Raw genomic sequence first — 5,730 nt, 5'->3', positions numbered from 1 at the left:
TTATTTTGGGCTGGAGAGATGGCTTAGCAGTTAAGAGCACTGACTGCTCTTCCAGAGGTCCTGAGTTCAATTCCCAGCAACCACATGGTGGCTCACAACCATCTGTAATGGAATTTGATGCCTTCTTCTGGTGTGCCTGAAGACAGTGACATTGTACTCATACAATAAATAAACTCTTTAAAAAAGGAGGGGAGGGTCTCACTCTGTAGCCCAGGTTGGTCTGTAATTCACGATGTAGCCCAAGCTGATATCCAACTTCCAGTGATGCCCCCCCACTTCCTCCACCCCTCCCTCAGCCTCCAGAGTACCCCACTGAAGTGTAGGTTTTGTTTTTTAAGATTTATTTAGCCACTCCGCTTTGTGCTCCTGGTGGGATTAGCCAAAGGCTAATCTTACATGGCTTGTTCACTCTCTCCTGCAGCTCTAAAGCTCATTGTTTCCTCTCCTCCTCCTCTCTGTCCTAGCCCACGCAAATCTAAAGGTCCCACCCCATCTTCCTTTGCCCAGCCATTGGTCACTGGCATCTTTATTGATTGATCAAAAACCAGTTGGGGACAAGAATCTTCAGCATTTGGACAAGCAGATTCCCAATTAAATCACAACATTAGAACTAATCCCAAACAGGGCACTGCCACATGCGGACCCCTTGACACACACGCATGCACACACACACACACACACACACACACACACACACACACACACACACACACACATACTCAGACCCTGTCACATGTGCCCCTGCACTCAGGCTGTTCTTGGATCTCTGGGTAAGTGGAGAATATACTGACACAAACTGATATTTGTGTATTTAATACTGTTTGCAAATGCAAGGACAAAAGTTTAAAGAATGTTTTTTCATGATGATGAAAGACTAGAAGACTTAAAAACACATAATATACATGCAAACGTTTAACCCATACAATAAGTAAAACAATAAGCTGTCACAGACGCAAGCATGGACAGTTTCTTTGGGGAAGATTTATACGCATATATAAGCATCTGTTGAATACTTAGAAAAAAACACCCACCTCTTTGCACCTTATTGGTTTTAAAGTTTTGAAAAGTCATTTTAAAGGCATCTTAGAGTTTGGGAGTAGAAATTTGTTTTACTCTCAGATGTTCAATACTATTAAAGTAGTGAATATCAATTTAATAGTGTTCATCATCTGTGGTCTGGTGATGCAATCTGCCTGCTTAAGGGTCTTGTTCCTAAATAGGATAATATTACAATAGGACAATATTGTAACATCTTAGATGTTTTCTTTTCACACATATTACCTGGAGTATGTGTGAGGCACATATATCATTGCACACATGTGAAGGTCAGAGGTTGACCCAGAGGAGCGTGAATCCTGGGGATCAAACTCAGGATGTCAGCTCCGTTGGCAAGTGCTCTTACCAGTGCTGGCTCCATAGCTTACTTAGTTAAGAGTTTTTAAAGATATGTTTGTTTTTAAGGTTGGATTTGTTTTCCTGACAATATTTATGTGTACCAGGTGCATGCCCAATGCCCACAGAGGTTAGAAGAAGGGATTGGGCCCTAGAACTGGAGTTAGGTTGGAATCATGGATAGGAATTAATTAATTAATTAATTAATTAATTTTTTTTTTTTTTTTTTTTTTTGTTTTTCGAGACAGGGTTTCTCTGTATAGCCCTGGCTGTCCTGGAACTCACTCTGGCCTTGAACTCAGAGATCTGCCTGCCTCTGCCTTCCAAGTGCTGGGATTAAAGGCGTGCGCCATCACTGCCCAGCTGAATTTAAATTTTTTATTTAAAATTTATCTTGTGTGTGTGTCATGTTTGTATAACAAGAGTATCCACAGGTGTGCAGATATACTCCCACATGTGGAAGCCAGAGGTTGAGGTTAAAATGTCTCGTTATTTTTCAATGTAATTTTATTGTGTGTTTGATGTATGTGAGTGTGGGACGTGCATGATGTGGGGAGTGTCCGAGAGCTAGAGGCCAGCGTTTAGGAGCCCGTCCATCCTCTCCTTCCACTGTGCTTCTGGGGGGGGTCAGCCTGGTGTCTGGCTGGACGCTTCCACCCAAGGGCTCGTTTTGATGCCTCCGCCTTATGTTTAAGACAAGGATGCCGTGTGACCCTAGAGGTCACCAGGTTAACCAGCCAGGCAGTACGCTCCCACCTGCTCCCACCAGGACAGGGTAAGAGATTGGAGTTAAAGCCACTGCACCCAGCCAGCTTTTCCATGGGTGCTGGGGATCTAAACTCGGGTATATCCATTTAGCCGTCTCCCCAAACCCTTAAAAAAGAAACCTGAGCCCCATTTTAAAGCTAATTTTCTTTTCTTTCTTTCTTTCTTTCTTTTGTTTTTTGTTTTTTGTTTTTTTGTTTTTCGAGACAGGGTTTCTCTGTATAGCCCTGGCTATCCTGGAACTCACTCTGTAGACCAGGCTGGCCTCGAACTCAAAAATCCACCTCTCTCTGCCTCCCAAAGTGCTGGGATTAAAGGCGAGCGCCACCACCGCCCAGCTTTCTTTTCATTTTATTACCATTTCCATTTTTCTTTTTATTGAGCAACCTCCCCAGTGTTGGGATTAAAGATGTGTACCACCACTCCAGATGTTTTTCCTTTTTAAGAAAGATTAATGTATTTTTACTTTAGGCATCTGAGTGTTTTTGCCATCGTGTATGTCTGTGAGCTGTGTGTGTGCATGCAGTGGCTGAGGGAGCCAGAAGTTGGCATCAGATCCTCTGGAACTGGAGTTACAGTTACAACAAGCTTCCAAAGAGTGCTGGGAACCCAACCTCGGCCCTGATGCTTCCCCCCCCCCCGCCCTCACCCCAGTCTGTGTATATATGTGCACATACATACGCTGTGTGGGGGTAGATATGTGTGGGAGTCAGAGTCAGGCTTGAGTGTTGGCCCCTGCCTTTCATCTTGTGTCCATGTTGTATGACACTGTTCCACAAACTAGCTGGCCTGTGAGATTCTCTGGATTCACCCCTTTCCATATTCTGTCACATTGTAGGAGTGCTGGGCTTACAAACATGGACTGTGTCGGCTTTACACTGAGGCTCTTGGTCTGACTGAGGTTGTTATGTTTTCATGGCAGATGCTTTCCCCAGTGAGTGATCTCCCCAGCTCCCCCCCCCCCGTGTTTATTTTACTTGTTTATGTATGTGTGTGTATACATATGTGGGTGCTGGAGCCTGCTGGGGCCAGAAGACTGCACTGGATGTCCTGGAACAGGAGGTACAGGTAATTCTAAGCACCTGACAGGGGTGCTGTTACTCACTGAGCTGCCACTGCAGCCCAAGCTTTCTTTCTTTCCCTCTTGACAGGGTTTCTCTGTTATGTAGCCCTAGCTGTCCTGGAACTCCACAGGCCAACCACGCTGGCCTTGAACCCACAGAGATCCATTGTTTCTGCCTCTAAAGTACTGGGATTAGAGATGTGTGTGAACTGCCTAACCTATTTTATTTTCTTTCTTTAGTTTTTTGATACAGGGTTTCTCTGTGTAGCCCTAGTTGTCCTGGAACTCACTCTGTGGACCAGCCTGGCCTTGAACTCAGAAATCCACCTGCCTCTGCTTCCCAGTGCTGGGATTAAAGTGTGCACCACAATGCCTTTTTTTTTTTTTTTTTAAGATTTATTTATTTTATGCATATGAGTATACTGTAGTTGTCCTCAGACACACCAGAAGAGGGCGTCAGATCTCATTACAGATGGCTATGAGCCACAATGTGGTGGCTGGGATTTGAACTCAGGACCGTCAGAAGAGTAGTCAGTGCTCTTGAGTGCTGAGCCATCTTACCAGCCCCGACTTTTTTTAGTGGTATTTTTAAACTTATTTTTTGGGTGCTGAATCTGGCATTTAATGCTTAAATTAGTAGTTTTAAAGACAAACTTGTGCTTTTTTTCTCCCAGAAAGAACTATAAACTGAAAATAATAAAATTTGACTTGTAAGCCTAAATGAAGCCATAATTGTAAGGAAAACATGTGAGTCTTGAAGTATCAGCAGCGTACTTCCTTGTGTGTGTGTGTGTGTGTGTGTGTGTGTGTGTGTGTGTGTATGTGTATGTGATGTATGCAAATGCCCAGCTATTCAGGAGGAGGTCAAAGGACAACTTAGTGATGCGGGGTCTCTACTACTCTCCACGGGTTCTGAGGGTAGAACTCAACTCAAGTCTCCAGGCTCGCATGCCGAGGACCTTTGCCCACTGGTACATTTTGCCACCCTCCTCCCTTATTTTCAAAATAATGTAAATAACAACTTTAAACCAGTGAAATAGTAACGTGTTTAGTTCTAGACAGAAGACCGAAATGTTTGCTCAGTGCACATCAGTCTGACCGATTCTGAATTTACGGACTTGTCTAATAGTTTTAAAATAAAATATGTAATTAAATGTAATTAGAAACCTCACAATGGAGTCATAGGTAGTAATTTAGTGCTGTCATCTCTCCAAGATTAGTTGTATGTCTTTAATATTAAACATTGAATCCATTTTAAACTCTTAACACTTTACAAGCTGTTTTTTAATTATTCATTTATTATTGTGTATTGGGTGCGTGTGCCATGGTGCGCATGTGAGGTCAGAAGGCAGCTAGCTTCATGGAGCTGGCCCCCTTCTTCCACCTTTACTTGTGTTCTGGAGTTTGAACTCAGGTTGCCAGGGTTGTGTGGTAAATGTTCTTACCATGAGTCATATCACCGGCAGCTATAAACTATTTAAATATACAGAACCCAAAACAAAAGGGGATGAAATATAGATTCAGCTGATAGATTTTTATATTGACTAGGTTAACTTTTCTGCATTTGTATTTTCTGTATTTGTATCAGTCTAAATTTAAAACAATTCACTTAAGGTGTATGAGTGTTTTGTCTGTATGCTTGTCTGTGTACTACATGCATCAAGTGCCCATGGAGGGACTGGAGTTACTGTCAGTTTGTGAGCTACCATGAGATGAGGGTTCTCTGGAAGTGCAGCCAGTTCTCTTAACAGCTGAGCCATCTTCCAGCCCCATTGGGTTTTTAGGGTTTTTTTGTTTGTTTTGTTTTGTTTTGAGTCGGGGTCTCTCTGTTTAGCCCTGTTTAGCCATGTAGACTAGGCTGACCTTGAACTCCCAGAGATCTGCCTGCCTCTGCTGGAACTATGCCCATGTGTGCCACCATGCCCAGCTTTAAGTTTAATTTTATGATAGCCTACGTAACAATGCATATCACAAATGATTTAAACACAAAGTTCTTGTTGCCTGGTTTTATAGTGAATTTTGATTTACCTACTTTTCTTTGCTACTTAACACTATGACCAAGGCAACCTATAGAAGAAAGTGTTTAATTTGAGGCTCACAGTTTGAGAGTCTATGATGATGGAACAAGGGGAAGGCGGCAGGAAGAGCAGAGAGCTCACATTTTCATCCACCAGCAGGGGGCAGACCTGAGTATCTTGAAACCTCAAAGGTCAGTGATACACCTTCCATCAAGGCCACACCTAATCCTTTCCAAATATTTCCACCAACTGGGGACCAAGTATTCAAATACATAAGCCTATGGGGCCATTCTCATCCAAACCACCACACATACACACATTCTCACTCAGGATTCATCCAAAGACTATTATGGGAATTTTGGTAAAATAACATCAAAATACCTAAACTTAATACCTGAACTCTTCAGTTAAATTTGAAATGCTACAACTTATTAAAATATGGAGTGCTTTCAGCAAATCATCAATACACAGTCACCTGGTAAGGAGTGGCTT

The 5,730-nt window shown here is 42.7% G+C and overlaps 1 protein-coding gene across 1 annotated transcript in view; it reads left to right on the top strand.

Moving 5' to 3' along the window:
• The window catches only part of Igf2bp3 (insulin like growth factor 2 mRNA binding protein 3), a 130,956-nt gene that overhangs the window by 25,435 nt on the left and 99,791 nt on the right, over positions 1–5,730 (top strand). The window lies entirely within an intron of this gene.

This window comes from Mus pahari, chromosome 2, assembly GCF_900095145.1.
Source record: "Mus pahari chromosome 2, PAHARI_EIJ_v1.1, whole genome shotgun sequence".
Taxonomy (NCBI): Eukaryota; Metazoa; Chordata; class Mammalia; order Rodentia; family Muridae; genus Mus; species Mus pahari.
Note: the sequence above shows the minus strand (reverse complement) of the source record. Positions and strands in the feature narration are given on the sequence as shown.